The sequence below is a fragment of the Carettochelys insculpta genome, chromosome 7 (assembly GCF_033958435.1).
Source record: "Carettochelys insculpta isolate YL-2023 chromosome 7, ASM3395843v1, whole genome shotgun sequence".
Taxonomy (NCBI): Eukaryota; Metazoa; Chordata; order Testudines; family Carettochelyidae; genus Carettochelys; species Carettochelys insculpta.
Genome location: NC_134143.1, coordinates 1,742,512 through 1,759,023, shown reverse-complemented (window position 1 = coordinate 1,759,023; position 16,512 = coordinate 1,742,512). Strand labels below are relative to the sequence as shown.

Sequence of the window (16,512 nt, the reverse complement as noted above, 5' to 3'; positions counted from 1 at the left end):
GTCTGTGACGGACCCTGGGCTCACCGCGCTCACACGGTGCTGCCCACAGAGGAGGCTGCCCAGGAGCACAAGGGCGGGAAATTCAGTCTTACATTTAAATCGAATCACTGGCTGGTTTGATTGGCACTTTCCTGACACACTCGTCATTCAGCCTGTGAAGCCTTCCTGGCGCAGGAGAGGCTGGAAGGAAATAACGGATCTCTCAGTGTGGGAACAGAGGCAAACTCTGCAGTGTCAAAGGAGAGCTGGTGTGGGGCACTTCCTGTGAGGTACTAAACCCTTCTGCAGGGCAGCCCCCGCTGGAGAACTGGGGCCTCTTAGGACCGAGGGGAAGGGGTTAACGGACAGTGAGGCTAAATCCTAAGGGCTGGGGGGTGGTTTATGCCAGAGAGCTGCCTTTGGGCTGGAGGAGAGGAAATTGGGAACTGGAGTTGCTATCAGTGATTTATATCATAGAATTTCCTGATATTACCTGGGTTTCCATCTCAGTAGTAGTGAGAGACCCTGAGGAGACCTGGACTTTGTGCAACACACTTATACACACCTATATTTATACACCCTTGACTCCATCTGCTGGGTAGCAGAATGTGAGGTGAATTGGTGTAGCGATTGTGACCTGTGGTAGAAGGTGGAAAGGTTTCTACCCCCCCAGTGTCAGGGGTTCACATCACATCCCATCCTAGCCAGTTTCTTTCTTTCCTTGATATTGATTGTCTCAGCCAATACAGCAGCTCTCTCCCAGCTTGCACTGGTGTCTTGGCCTTTGGTAGCACACGGCTGCTCTTGTTCTCTGATTTGGTGGAAGCAAAGACAGTGCAAATGGATAATTCCATCCTCTTTGGAGTGTGGCAGAGGATTTTCTTCTCTTTATTTCTATCCTCACCTGCCCAAGGAGGAGAGAAGAAAACTTTTCCCCAGCTGACTGTCCCCCTTCAGTGCTCTGCAGCTTCAGGGCTTTCTGCATTCGCTCCAGCTGTGCACTGGGCATGTACATGAGCTATGATTACCCAGGGGACGGTGAGAAATGTGGAGCTCGGTGCTCATCCGACTCACTTACACAAGGACAAGAGATGGAGAGTTCAAAAGTGTGATGGGAAAAGTGTCATTGAGAAGGGGAAGGTGATGGTTTGTTTTAAATAAACCTGGGGCTGCCGGAGGGGAGGTGGCAGCCTGGCTGGGGTGTCTGTGGCTGTCTGCAGGGCAGGCATGACGGTGACCCCCTGAACAGTATGGAACATACGTGCTATTGGGAGAAAGCTTTTGCACATGCTGGGGACAGGAGCGGAGTAGTCACTGAAGCAGGCAGCTTGTGCGCCATTACCTGTGCAGGGGCTCAGACCTGGGGAGAGCAGTAAAGGTGGAACAAGCCTGCACTGCTGTGAGGAAGGGACACTGAGGCAGTCCTACTGAGGAGTTTAACTCAGATTGCAAGAGGCAGAGTCCCGAGCTCTGTGCTTTACACCAGAGGACCGGCTGCTTGTGTATAACTGACTCTTCTCTCCCCCAGCTTACACGCTGCACTCTGCCTTTAGGGCTTGTTTCCATCTGCTCCCTCTCCTGGGCCTGGCAGGGCTGTGACTGTGCTGCTGGACATCCTGTGCACTGGGGATGGAGCCTGGGAACACCACGTCTGCCTCTCGTAAGTGCTGTGGGTGCAACCAATGGCAAGAAGAGAATCCATTGAGGGTCTTGCATTTTGCTGTCCTGGTTTGTTGAAGGGGTTCCTGGGCGGTGGCAGGAAACATTGAGCAGATATGAACATTGTTGGTTGGAAGGTTTGTCTCTGTTTCTCCTCCTTGTGAGAAAGGCGAATTGGAGAAGCTGTTGCACCACTGCTACTGATGAAGTTTTTAGAAGTTCTTCGTGCCCTTTGCTTGCCCGTTCTTCGAAGGGAAACTTGCTGATGCACTAGCTCCTGTGAACACTTCATAAAAGCACCAAAACACCAGTGTGTATTTTCTGCAGTGTCGTGGTTAGCACATGGGTCGAACTTGTAACTAGTCGCTTGTTCTAAGCCAGGTAGAAACAGACCTGCTTCCTCTTCTGTGGGGGCCAACTCATTTCTGGAAGAATCCTTAAGAGCTCTGCCTTCTTCCTCATTGGTTTTTTTTTCCTTTCATGAAACTTTCATATCTAAGGATGGGGGAGAATAGGAGCCAAAAAGAGCTCCCATCACTTGGGTGCTTGGTTGCCACCTATTTTGCAGAGATGATGATAGAAGAATTCCAGCCCGCAGGGTGGGAAACTGGAAGTTTCTCCTTCATCCATTCATTGTCAGCTAATGTCAAAGCACATCCCAGCATTAGGTCAGGGTGACTGTGTATAAAAACCTGTTGTGCTGAAGAACGGCTGTTTGGTGTTGAGAGAGTTGTGCTACAGTTGGGTGCGGAAACTGTCTGCCTGACTCATAAAATGTAAAAGAAAATCAGTGGCTCAAGAGCATTCTTTCCAGCAGTGTCGAGATGGCTGCGTGGTCTAAGGTGCCTGCTGTAAGATACTGTCTTTCCTTTCCCTGGATGTTCTGGCCTCCAGAAGGAAAGGTGGGTTCAAATCCCCTTCCTGAGGCGAGTGGCTTTCTCCACATGCTGAACTGGCCTTGATTCAATGCCTCTCCAAACAACTCACCAGCAGTTGCTTTGGACTTCTGTTAGAGCAGGGGCAAGACTGAGGCAGAATTCAGATATGAACCTCTCAGGAGAGTGAAGGTGAACCTCCCACTCTGGCAGTGTGACCACACAGTCAAGGGGCCAACACCCACCATCTCTACCAGGCCTTCTCTTCTCTGCTCTGAGAACTGCATGAATGCCAGCTCTGTAATGCAGCACAGGAGCTGTGTCACCAGCTCCACCTGGTAGCTGAGCCTTGGGTTAGTTGGCTGGTCTCAGCCTGTGGCCAGAATGATGCCACGGGAAGGGGAGGGAGACACACACCTGTCTGTTGTGCGTGCAATGCCCTGGGGGTGTGGAAGGGAAGGGAGAAAAGAAAACAGGCTGAGTCCCTCTCTGCTCACACAGGGGATGGGAACTGCTGTGGAGATTTCAATAGCATCAAGGGGCTCAGAAAGAGCCAAAGGCATTAACTTGATCCCATCAAACTCCCTTTTACACTTCCCTGTTTCCTTCCCTTCCCTATTGCTCTGCCTGTGGCTTTTAAAGCTGCTCGCCCAGCTCAGGCCTTCCCCCTCCTTAGCCACACAGGGGCAGGCTGAGCCTCAGGCTGATCAAAGGCAAGCAAGGGAACAAGGGATCAAACCCTCCCAGACACACAATCCCACCTGACACCATCACAGAAATCAGCTGCAATCAGCATCGAACAGCAAACACCCAGCGAACTCACTTCACTGCCACCAAACCACAGTGCACTCACTGGCACCTCTCCAGCAGCGCCTTCTGCTGCTCCCCATCTTACGCTCCCCAGTCTCAGGCCCCTGGCCAAGACTTCATGTTAGGTCACCTAAATTGTTCTGTCCCAAATCAGGCCTAGTTGGCAGACAAACGACTGGGGGGTCCCAGCCACCGTTCCCCTTTTGCAGCCTTACAAAAAGAGACTTGGGGAGAAAAATCACCTACTTGAGCAAGTTCCATCTTTGTGCTGCAGCCGCCGTCGGTGTTCCCTGTAAGCTGTGGGCTCGTGCGAGTGCTCAGCAGAGTTTCCAATGCTCCCCAGCCCATTAGCAGAGCATCCCCAGCTCGGTTTCTTGTTTCTACTGATGGTGCACATTTGCTCACACCCGAGTGTGCATAAAATGCATTCCACACTTGGATGGAAAAGGTCACAGGGAACATTGACCCCCCAACTCCTAGGACCCGACACCATTTTCATCCCAACCCTGAAAAATGGCCTCATCAGATTGGGTTGGGCCAGAAAGAGCCGGATCATTGCTTAGTAAATAATATTTCCAGCCCAAGGCAAAGGGCACAGACCAGGCTTTCAGCATGTGGGGCCGGAAGACCATGAGCATCAGGATGCCTGAGCTGGGTCCACAAGAGCCTAAAAGATGAGGTGCCTTGATTTTAGCCAAATATGACCACCACCACCAGCATCGGCTGAATTGGAAACACCACCTGGGAAGTGAGACTAAGACCTTGTCTATATTACACCTTGAGGTTAACATCAGCTGCCCTGCACTGACCTAGCTGTGGAAGTGACAACGATTCCTCAGCTCTCATCCCCTGTTAGCCCTCCTCTCTTTGTGATACCTTGATGACATCTTTATGATTTGGACTCATGGTATAGAGACTCTAGAAGAATTCCACAGAGACTTTGACAATCTGCACCCCACCTTCAACTTATGCCTTGATTACTCCACGCAAGAGATACATTTCCTGGACACTACAGTACTAATCAAGGATGGTCTGATCAGTACCACACTGTACCGGAAACCCACTGATCGCTGTACTTACCTACACGCTTCTAGCTTCCATCCTGCACACATAACGAGAGCCATTGTTTACAGTCAAGCCCTCAGATAAAATCGCATTTGCTCTGATCCAACTGACTAATTCCAAAAACTACAAGATCTCTACAAAATATTCATAAACTTGAATTACCCACCAGGAGAAATAAAAAAAACAAATTGACAGGACCAGACGAATACCCAGAGACCAGCAACTCCAAGACAGGCCCAAAAAAGCCAAGAACAGAACACCACTGGTCATCACCTACAGCCCCCAACTCAAACCACTGCAATGCATTGTCAAAGACTTACAACCTATCCTTAATCGGGATGCCACACTCCAGAAGGCCCTTGGTGACAGGCCTGTTCTCTTCTCCAGACAACTTCCCAACCTTACGAGGATTCTGACCAATATCTACAGTCTAGCCCGCAGGAACACCAGTTCTGGGACTTTTCCTTGCAACAAAGCCCGCTACCAGCTTTATCCACATATCTATTGTGGAGATACCATCACTGGACCTAACCAGATTATTCACAGAATCACAGGCACATTCTCATGTCCCTCTGCTAACATCATTTATGCCATCATGTACCAACAATGCCCGGGTGCTTTGTATATTGGACAGACTTCAAACTCTCTGTGACAAAGAGTTAATGGGCACAAAACAGACATCAAAACACTCCTGATCCACAAAACAGTTAGTCTACATTTTAATGGAGTGGGCCATTCTGTTAATGAGTGAAGAGTTTGCGTCTTATTGAAGAAGAATTTTCAGTCTGCTTTGGAAAGAGAAACTACAGAACTCTCTTTCATATTCAAATTCCACACAGTAACACTTGGTTTCAACCAGGATGCGAATTTTCTGGGATATTATAAGGGCTTTTTTGCGTACTTGGTTTAATCTAATTCTTGACCCTCATCCCGCCCTGCCACTCTGCTCTCTTATTTGCTCACATTGATAGTTTTTTTTCTGATTTGTCAACCTTGATTACTGTTTTTGGTTCTCTGTGTCTAAAATATTGAGTCTTTTCTGGGCTGGCTCTGGTCTGAAGAAGTGGGTCTTTCCCACCAAAGCTCACCTCATAAATTCTTTTGTTAGTCTTTAAAGTGCTATTGGACTGCTTTTTTGTTTTCATTTCAATTGGTGCCTGTTGATTTCAGTGCCTCTCTACTTTCCTTTTACATCACCTGCACAGCTGGCAAGAAGGAACTTACCTGTCAGAGTCCTCTGTGCCTGATACCTGTCACATGAGAGCCTGTAAGAAAAGTGACAGATTGGGGAAGTAAAAGTGAGAGGGTTTGATTGACTCCAAAGGGCGCTGTATGCTAATCAGGAGGGGTGTGTCTGCAAACAGCCACATGCAACCACCTCTGATACACTGCGTCCCAAAGCAGGTGAATTGGGCTTCAGCGAAAGGGTTGGTTGGTTTTAGACTTTTGTCCCTTAGTTCGAGGAGGGTGGAAGCAGCTGTTTGAAAATGTTCCCCATGGGCAGGAAGCTTGTGCCTGTTCTGCTGGGTGTGCAGCTGAGGAGTATGTGTTTAAGACTGTACTTTTATGGATCTTTTCTGTAGTGTGTAGCTAGAGAAGTGTATGTGGGTGTTCTTGGTCTTGCCAACCATGATGATGAATTTAAGTGTTCTCTTGTAAGCACGAAATAAGCAGGCAGTATTGTTGTTTGCTCTTGATGACTGTTCTTGTTTTCTCTTGGAAGCAAGAAGAAGAGAACCTAGTCTGAGTGGTTGGTTCTTATTGTAAAGTTTAAAAAAAGTTTTTAGAGTGGGGAGAATTGTGTTAGCTGCTTTTACATAAACTGGCAGTGCCGGGGTCAACTCCTTCTCTGGGCAGCTGGCTGTTAATTTGCTTTGTGCCCCTGGAGCCCAAAGAGTCCTGCCTGCAGCTGGAGCAGTGGCCCAGGTCTCAGATTGTGGGGTGATGCCCTAGAAAGAAAAGCTCACTAGAAAGCTTCCCCCGCTGGCCATGATCGTACAGGGGTTAGTACTCTGCGCTGTGGCTGCAGAAACCTTGGTTCAAATCCAAGTCGTGGCAGTGGTAATAGATGGCTGGTACTGCTTTTGCTTTCCCCAAAAGGGCGGTGAAGCACTGCAATGCGTTACCTGAAGAGCTGGTGAAATCTCCATCCCTGGAGGTTTTTAAGCCCTTTCTTGACAAAGCCCTGGCTGGGATGATTTAGTTGGGGTTGCTCCTGCTTTGAGGAGGAGGCTGGACTCAGTGGTCTCCTGAGGTCCCTTCCAGCCCCAGGATTCTGTGGTTCTAAGCCCATAGCCACAGGAATGGGCCTGGAAAACACAGTGTCTGTCTGGTGGAAGCTTTGTGGGGCCAGGTGCTGAGAAAGCCCCGGGCAGAGAGAGGGAGTCCTGGGAGACACAGGATCTCCAGAGAAGCAATAAGGACACAGTCCATGCTGCCAGCTGAGGGTGAGAGGTGTCCAGAGGGCAATGCCAGCCAGCCCCAAAGGGTGAGGGGCAGGTGGGGAGGGCTGGAGCCATTGTTCAGGGCTCTGCTTACTGCAGTCTGAGTTCAGTGTCAGAGGCACCTCCTGGGGCTGCCTTACTGAGGCACAGCCCTAAAGCTCTCTGAGCTGCTTCCCTCTCCTGTCCTGCACGAGAGTGAGTGGGGTGACTGGCGCCTGGTGGAGCCAGGTCTTTGGCCCAGCCAGATGGAAGGGTTCAGGCGATCGTTTGGTGCCCTGGAACTTGGCTGTGTGCCCAGAGATCCCTGGAGTCCTGATGCTGGTGTGATCTTGTGAGCCTGGGGCGGCCCTCCCTGGAAATGCCGTGTCTCTCCTGCTGAAGGCTCTGGTGCAGTGAGAAGTGATTTAAACTCCCCACTCGCATGTACACAGCGCTCTTCTGACCCCAATAGGCCCCCTGCCGCCCATCCCTGCAGTGTGGGAAACAAAAGTTTGTGACCAAGAGAAAACAAAGGAACAGGACGGGAGGTGTTACAAGGCAGGTCACAGGCATACAAAGCTTTCAGAAGCCTTCTTCCATGCTGTGCTGGGGAGTTAGCAGGCCTGAAAGTCCCTCTGCAACACACCCCCAGCTGGGGCGGCTCATTCAGTGCTTTTCTCAGAGCTCTGCTTGTAGAAGGGTGACCCCAGAGGGGAGGAGCAGGAACCTGGGAAAGGTGCTGCTCCCTCTGACCTTCCTGGTGATATGTGGCTTGTGTTTCCTCTGTCCCAGCCACAAGCTGCCCAGCGTGTAGCCTGGAAACCTCAGGCTTATGTGTATGGACATGGCCAAACCGACCTGCTGAGCCTTCAGCTGTACCCTTGTTTTCCCAATGGGCCAACAAGATAGCAGGCGGTACAGGATGAGCCATCAAGCAGGCCAGGCAGCCTTCCAGGCCAAGCCACCCGAACCATTGGCTGCCCAAGCCCCACCCTGCTCGGGCCAGCCACCCACCCTCTAGCCTGAGCTGCCCGAGCCCCACACTGCCAGTAAGTTTCCCACCCTGTCAGAATGGTCCTTCCTTTGTTCCTATATGTGTGACCTTAAATTGGGCTGTACAGAAACACATATTTCATTGCACTTTGTTCATCAAGGTGTCCAGATTGGTTTGGGTTAGTGACCTGTCTGTCCCCTTCATTGTTTACTGCTCCCGCAGTCTTTGCCTGTGTCTACACTACAAAAATAACCATGAAGTTGAGTATGGACACACACCAGACTGCGAAGCTGGGCACTTCTCCATCCCCAGGAATAGAGTAAAGACGTCGACGTTAGCTCCCAAAGGGCAAATGTGTGCAGACTCTCTGCTGCCTACTTCGAAGTCGTGCCTAACTTGGAAGTTAACTCTGAAGTTAGTTTCTAGTGCAGATTCACCCTTTGTGTCCTCTCTTAACTTGGTCCGTGATAATTTGATGTTTCCTTCCAGGTCACTCCTAAAAATGTTAAATAGCGGTGAGTCAAGAGTCCCTGTAAGGCCTCATGAGAAACACCCTCAGCTTGACTAGGACTCCCTGTTTACACTTACATTTTGAAACCAATTGGCGAGACAGTTCTTTTAATCCATGTCGTGTGTGTTATGTTTATATTGGATCATTCTCGGTTCTTAATCAAAATGTTGTGTGGTGCCAAGGCAAGTGCTTTACACCAGAATAAGTCAATTGTATCAACTCTATGATGTTATTCAACCAGCTTTGTAATCTGGTGAAAATCTCAGGTTAGCTTCACAGGAGCTGTTCTCCACAAACCCATGTGATTAGCATTACCTTCCTGTTATTTTTTATCAAGTCCCATACCAGAAGCTCCATTATTTTTCCTGAAATAAGTTTCTGGCAAACAGGCCTATAACTACCCAGTTCATTCTGTTTTCCCTGTTTAAACATTAGCACATTCACTTTCTTCCAGTTACTCACAATCAACATTCATAGTTTAGCAGGCTCCTTGGCTAGCTCTTTTAAAACTCTTGGATCGTTTCAGATTTGCTGCATTTAAAATGTCTAAACTTAGTAGCAACAAGGTGGGCAAAGTAAGAGCTTTTATTGAATGAATGGATGCTCCTGTCACGAGTGCAGGGGACTGGACTAGCTGTCCTCTCTAGGTTCCCTTCAGTTCTGTGATTCTGTGTTGGTGAAAGAGACAAGCTTACGCACAAAACTTCATGTTTTTCTCCATTTCAATCTAGCAATAGACAAATACTGATTCTTTTTTAGCCTAAAGTGCTTAAATAACTCCCTCTTATTGTCCTTAAATTTGCTGCCCATAGAGTTTTCTTTATCATTCTGCCATCTGATTTCTATTTATTGCTATCAGTTCTTCTCCAGGCGGTTGCTCGTGTCCATTCAGTGGAGGTGTGTGCGCTTGCTGCATGCGCAGGTGCAGCTGGTGCACCGAAGGTAGCTGGCCCGTGCAGGAGGTGCCCCTCCACAGAAATGTCAAAGCGTTACAGGTGGGTCACAGAGCGTGCGAGATCTTCCGCCCTCACCTTGCAGGTAAAGTGGTTTGGGTCTTCATGGACAATACAGCCATGATGTTTTATGTCAAGCACCAAGGGGGAGCTCAGTCCAGAGGGCTCCGTCAGGAGGCCGTCCGTCTCTGAGCCTGCTGCGCCCAGCACGGCGGTCACTGGGAAGCCGGCCATCTCCGGGTGCGAGGAGTTCCTTGGCTGACCAGCTGGCAGACAGTTCTCCTCTCCTGGGCTCTGAGATGGCCCTATTGTTCTGGACTGTCTGAGGTCACCGCCTCCCCACCTCCTTTAACCAATCAGCTAAGGTCCTTCAACAGGCCCTTGTGATGTCACTGCCACACCCACCCCTGCCCTGCAGGGCTCATGTCCTGCCCCTGGCAGCCCCTTGTGTAAACACCCCCTAAGGATCTGGAGCAAAAAAGGCACATAAGAAACCCAACAACTCCTCCCATCCTCAGTGCCCTCTGGGCTGCAACTCCAGCTCCCCTTACGTCTGTGCTGGGGAGCTGGAAGGTGTTGCTATGGGCAGTCCACGTCGGTCAGCCCCACTAAAGCTCATCACTTCATCAATTATTTCACTCGTCTTTAAAGTGCCATAGGGCTGTTGTTTGGTTTAAGATACAGGCTAACACAGCGACTTCCAGTCACCAAAGAGCACCCCTGAGAGAGGGGCGCCCTGGCTTAACTGATCACCATATCTACCGCATAAGTAGGAGATCTGGGGTTTAATCCCTAGTGGTGTCTTGTTCTACGTATTCCCTAAAGTTCTCCTATGCTTGGCAGGGGAGCAGAGGAGACCCCCCTTGGCAGGCCCAGCCCATGATGGGGCAGGAAAAGGCTGATGAGAGAGGAGGGGTGGAGAGAATCCAGTTGCAGCCTGGAGCTTGGGAAAAGGCGTCTGTGACAGCTGCTTGGAAGATGGCAACCTCTGCAGGTGGGGCAGGGCAGGACAAGAAGGGTCACTCTCCTCCCGTGTCCCTTTGTCACTGACAAAACCCAAATGAGTTGGGAGAAAAGTCCCAGCAAGGCACTGTGGCTCCCCTGGCCGTGCACCTGCCAGGCAAATGGAGGGGAGGGAACCAGCACTCACTGGTGCCTGGCCAAATATTTCTGGCAGCCTCTCAGCTGTTTTGCAGAACCACTGGGCTGTGCTGGAGAGTTCAGAGAGGGGGGAGCTGTTCCAGTGGTTCCCAGGGGTGGGGCACCCAGGGCCAGGGCTGTCCCTGAAACCCCTTCACCCATTGCCTCTGCAGAGCGGAAAGGGAAACCCTGAGGCACGGCCCTGGGGCAAGGCCTGGAGCAAAGCTCCCTCCTCCCCTCCCTCTGCTTCGATCGTAACCCTGGAAGAGAGAGATACGAGCGGCACATCTCGCCCAGCACTGCTCAGAATGAAGGGAACTGCCTCTTCTCTCACCCACCCCAGGCAAAACCCTCCCTGCCAGCCTCTTGCTCCTGGCCACAGCCTTCTATCTGGTCCGGCCAAGTGCCACCTCCCCCACCCCCACCCATTCAGGAGGTGACTGTGCTGGGCCTTCTCCTGGGCTGCTGCTCACACAGCAGGGAGCCATGGAAGGAAACAGTGAGGGAGGCATCGGACACCAACGGGCGCTGAGCCCATGGTTGATTATGATGGTGATGATGATGCCAAGAGCCTCCCTCGTGTGTTCCCTCAGCAGCCGCACACCCACCTTTCTGAGCAGGAAAAGAGCACCAGGAATTGGTGATACCCCAACAATGAACATCTACCCCACATAATTGCCTACCCCTAGCCTCTTCCAGGCCGGTACTTACCTGGATGGAGCTGGAGTTCCCCATGGCTGTCTGCACCCAGCCAGGAGGGACACCACCACTCAGGATCCCGTCTCCACTTTACCCCAAGACCTGGCACTTGGTGAGCATGTTCAGAGCAGCCTGCAGGCGAGAGGCCATGAGCAGAGACAGCAGAGTGTGGTGGCGGGAATGAGCCCTGTCGAAATGACCTGCCCTTCCCAGGGGAGGGACGGGACAGACAGACACCGAGGCACCGAGGCATGTGCGGATCAGCACCGCCAATGAACACACACACTGCCAGCTGGGCGCGCTCTGCTAATCAGCTGGGCGGCATTTGAATTGCTCCTGGGTGGTGACCCAAGCGCTCAGCCTGTAGGAAACACTCGTGTGAAGAAAACGCTCGTGTGAGCTGCATTCTCTGATGCGCTGTGCGAGGACAGCAAGCCACAGAGATGCGGGTGTAGCCGCACTTTGATGAGCCCCTGACGGTGAGGCCTCGAGTGATCAGAGACCGGTGAGCGCACCTGAGAGCATTGCTGGCGCTGCTCTCAGTTCTGCAGGATCGGGGTGTGGAGGGGAAAGTGGAAATGTGACATTGATGCTCCTTTGGGTTCCCCCAGAGCTGCACCAAGTGCAGCAAGGATCTGGCCCCTTGCATTGAGTGGGGGATGGTCTCTAAATGGGGAAAGTCCACCTGTCGGAGGAGGCAGAGTTCATAGTTCTGCAGTGGTGTTTCCCTGAGCTGAGACTGGCTACAGACAGAATTTCAGTCTCTTGGTCGTTTAACTCTATGACTTTTCCCCGAGGCATTTTCAGAGCTGGAGCTCAGGAGGGTGTTTGTGCCCTGCCTTGCATAGAGAACCAGCCCTGACGGGAGAGCGGCTGCACATGAGGTCGCTGTGGTGTCTCTGGCACATGTACATTGTCGCTGCACAGCCCAGGCTGACCATTTAATCCTTGTTTTGTTTGGATCCACGTGTGGGATCTCTAGAAATGCTGCCGTTGACATTCAAAGGAGGCCACCGGGAGAAGTTCCACCTGGGGAGAGATGTGAGGGAAGAATAACAAAGGAAGTGATTCCACTGTGAGAAGTGTGTCTAGGTGCCGGCTTTTGGAAAGCTGCTGAGCGTAAATGAAAATGTTCTTCTATTTGCAACTTGTTGCAACAATATTTTCTGAATTAGAAAGCTGTGATTTTTCCTATTTTACATTGAACTTTCACCAGGGCAGCATGATCCCCCTCCCCCACCATCTGCTGCCCCAGGGCCACAGTTCCCTCGAATGCTCCCTGGGGATGTAGAATACATTTTGCTCTGTGCACCAAGGCCTGGGCAGATGTGCACCTCCAGGAGAAACACCGGCTGCTGCCTGTGGGGCTCTGCTAATTGGCCAGGAAGCACCTGCATGTCTCCTGAGCAGCCGTCCAAGCACACAGCTTCCATGGACACTGCCGGTGCCGGGGCTGAGGAAAGGGGAGGGCAGCAAACGCACCAGCTGTCTGGCAGTGTTCCTGACCAGCCTCGGCCCACCGAGAATTCACCAGGGTCTCTGGCCTCCAGAAAAAAACCGCCTTGTAGCTGTGATGGCTGAGCAGTTAAGGTGTTGGATTTGAAATCCAATAGGCCTTCCCTGCGCAGGTTCAAATTCTGCTCACAGCGAGGGCTGTGTTTTATCCACATCCTGGAATCAGGACACTACAGCAGCACATACCCTGAGACACAGCCCAGCGGCTCTCTGTGACCAGTGTGTGTAAGAGGGCAGGGGAGTCTGTGGTGGGGTCACTGCTCTGGCTGCTGCTGGGCCCAGCTGAAGGCTCAGCAGGTCTGTTTGGCAGTGCCCATGCACATAACCCTGAGGCTTCCAGGCTCCATGCTGGGCAGCTTGTGGCTGGGACAGAGGAAACACAAACCACATATCACCAGGAGGGTTAGAGGGAGGCTGCATCTATCCCAGGTTCCTGCTCCTCCCCTCTGGAGTCACCTTTCTACAAGCAGAGCTCTGAGAAAAGCACTGAATGACCTGCCCCAGCTGGGGGTGTGCTGCAGATGGACTTACCTGCCTACAAACTCCCCAGCACGGCGTGGATGAAGGCTTCTGCAGGCTTTGTATGCCTGTGACCTGCCTTGTAACACCTCCCGTCCTGTTCCTTTGTTTTCTCTTGCTCATAAACTTTTGTTTCCCACACTGCAGGGATGGGCGGCAGGGGGCCTATTGGGGTCAGAAGAGCACTGTGGACATGCGAGTGGGGAGTTTAAATCACTTCTCTGCACCAGAGCCTTCAGCAGGAGAGATACGGCATTTCCAGGGAGGGCCGCCCCAGGCTCACAAGATCACACCAGCATCAGGACTGCAGGGATCTCTGGGCACACAGCCAAGTTCCAGCGCACCAACCGATTGCCCTGAACCCTTCCATCTGGCTGGGCCAAAGACCTGGCTCCACCAGGCGCCAGTCACCCCACTCACTCTCGTGCAGGACAGGAGAGGGAAGCAGCTCAGAGAGCTTTAGGGCTGTGCCTCAGTAAGGCAGCCCCAGGAGGTGCCGCTGACATTGAACTCAGGCTGCAGGAAGCAGAGCCCTGAACAATGGCTTCAGCCCTCTCCACCTGCCCCTCACCCTTTGGGGCTGGCTGGCATTGCCCTCTGGGCACCTCTCATCCTCAGCTGGCAGCATGGACTCTGTCCTTATTGCTTCTCTGGAGATCCTGTGTCTCCCAGGACTCCCTCTCTCTCCCCAGGGCCTTCTCAGCACCTGGCCCCACAAAGCTTCCACCAGACAGACCCTTTGCTTTCCAGGCCCATTCCTGTGTCTATGGGCTTAGAACCACAGAATCCTGGGGCTGGAAGGGACCTCAGGAGAACATTGAGTGCAGCCTCCTCCCCAAAGCAGGAGCAACCCCAACTAAATCATCCCAGCCAGGGCTTTGTCAAGCCAGGGCTTAAAAACCTCCAGGGATGGAGATTTCACCACCTCTTCAGGTAACACATTGCAGTGTTTCACCGCCCTTTAGGGGAAAATAAAAGCAGTACCAGCCAAGCATACAGCTATTACTGCCATGACTTGGATTTGAACCAAGGTTTCTGCAGCCACAGTGCAGAGTACTAACCACTGTACGATCATGGCCAACTGGGGGTACTTTTTAGTGAGTTTTCCTTTCTAGGGCATCACCCCACAATCTGGGACCTGGACCACTGCTCCAGCTGCAGGCAGGACTCTTTGGGCTCCAGGAGCACAAGTCAAATCAACAGCCAGCTGCCCACAGAAGGGCTTGAGCCCAGCACTGCCAGATTAAGAGCCTGCTGCTCATCCAACTTGTGCTGGTAAAAGGGGCTTTTCCTTTTGGCCCTTGACACAAGTGCAGTCAGGGCGGCCTTGTAAGAATGTAAAATGTTAAAGAAGCCCACGTTGGAAAAGGCTGGGGGAGTTGCCTAAGGTGGGAAGCAGATGGTTCTGTCTTTTGCTGCGCTTTTACATAACAGATGTTCTCTGTGCAAGAAAGTGCCTCATTCTCCTGAAAAGAGAGAACCTTCGGGTTTCTTTTACAATTTGTCTCCTCTAAGGCTGATAGAGCCATCAGCCAACTGCCAAACCACCATGTTCTTCCAGAACACACAGCTCACAGATTAGCAAGGCAAAAATTGTACAACAGATAAAATGTTTAAAAAAATCACTGAACCATCTACACAACATAACAAGCATATTTTGCAAAAACCAGAGTCAATGCAAAAACCAGAAAAAATATGTACATGAAACACAAACTGCTAACGTGCATGAACTATACAGAGAATTTTTTCTGTTACTCACAAGCAGCTGGAAAAGCTCACAAAAAAAAGACACCAAAAACCAGGAAAAAATCTTATGTGTTTCACTGCACCAAAATATTTAACAAAAGAGAAAAGATGTACACAAATTGAAAAGAAACCAAACCACACAGCACCCCCTGTAAAAGAGCTGACAGGGAAAAGAAAGTCACAAGGAACCCCTAAGAAATGGGCACTGAAGAATTGGGTAAAAATTTTACAAGTTGCCCAGCACAAAAACTTTTACAAAAAAGCAAAAGAGATACGTGAACTGAAAAGAAAGCAGATTATTCAGCACCCCCTGTGAAGGAGCTGACGGGGAAAAAGCAAGTTCTTCTCACATCACAGTGTCCACAGGGACAACCCACAAAGCCTCCCCTTTGTGCAGCCCATTGCCCAGAGGTGCTTCCAGCCGAATTTCAGCACCACAACCAGAACCAGAGGCTCCAGGAGCAAAGGCAGCTGGTGGATGAGGGACTCTGGACACACCACGCAATGCATTGTGGGTATGCAAAGGAGCATCACTGACTCTGCCCCAGAGAGCAGAGGAGCCGGGGTCTCCCAGCTGTGGCGGCTGCCCCAGAACAGGGGTGATGACAGTTTTTATGCTGTGCCCCCTTTTTGGCCCTGCACTGAGCTGCTCCCCACAACCTGTGGGAGAACCATAGGAAGGGATGCTGGGGGGGCGTGTGCTGGTGGGGGCTCAGGTGCTGGGCCAGCAGTGGCTCCTCTCTGGGGGAGGGGGAAGCGCTATGAAGCCAGGCCGCCTGCAGTGCCCCTGGGGGATCCTGTGCACCACACTGGGGCACCTGCCAGCCAGGAACCAGCCGCCTCAGCCCAGCAGCAGGGAAGTTGTGACAGGTGCACCTGCCTCCTCCCCCTGCTTGGCCCATCACAAACAGCTCCCATCCCCCAGCTTCCGCTCTGTCCCCTGCGCTCTGGTGCAGAGGCTGAGATTTGGCGACACAGCAGTAGCTGAGTGGGGGAGGGGGAGGGGATCGTGCTGAGCCCTGGGCTGGTCGGGTCACAGTTATGCCAATGCACATCAGCCCAGCAAACCTGTCCCTCGGCTGAGATCTGGGTACAGAGGGGAAGTGACAGTTGCTACTCGTATTGAACAGGAACAGAGAGAAAGCCGGGCTAGTCTGTGTGCTATCAAAGCCAAAAAGCAGTCCAGGAGCACGTCAAAGACTGACACAATAATTGATTAGGTGCTGAGCTTTCATGGGACACAAAAGCTCATCACCTCGTAAATTATTTTGTGAATCTTTAAAGTGCGACTGAACTGCTTTTTTCTCAGAATCACAGAATCATAGAACACTAGGACTGGAAGGGACCTCGAGAGGCCATCGAGCCCAGTCCCCTGCCCTCATGGCAGGGCCAAGTACTGTCTAGACCATCCCTGATAGAGATTTATCCAACCTGTTCTTAAATATCTCCAGAGATGGAGATTCCACAACCTCCCCAGGCAATTTATTCCAGTGTCTGACCACCCTGACCCTTCGGAATTTTTTCATAATGTCCAACCTAAACCTCCCTTGCTGCAGTTTAAGCCCATTGCCTCTTGTTCTATCCTCAGAGGGCAAAAAGAACAAGTTTTCTCCCTGCTCCTCAT

General features: G+C 51.5%; 1 non-coding gene and 1 pseudogene across 1 annotated transcript; one reads left to right on the top strand and one right to left on the bottom strand.

The window, feature by feature from the left end:
* The first annotated feature begins 5,940 nt into the window (after positions 1-5,940).
* On the top strand, positions 5,941-6,140 carry LOC142016254 (small nucleolar RNA U3; annotated as a pseudogene).
* An 8,008-nt stretch (positions 6,141-14,148) lies between these two features.
* Positions 14,149-14,220, bottom strand: TRNAH-GUG (transfer RNA histidin (anticodon GUG)). The gene has a single exon. It is a non-coding gene; the product is annotated as a tRNA-His (tRNA).
* Between the last annotated feature and the right edge of the window lie 2,292 nt (positions 14,221-16,512).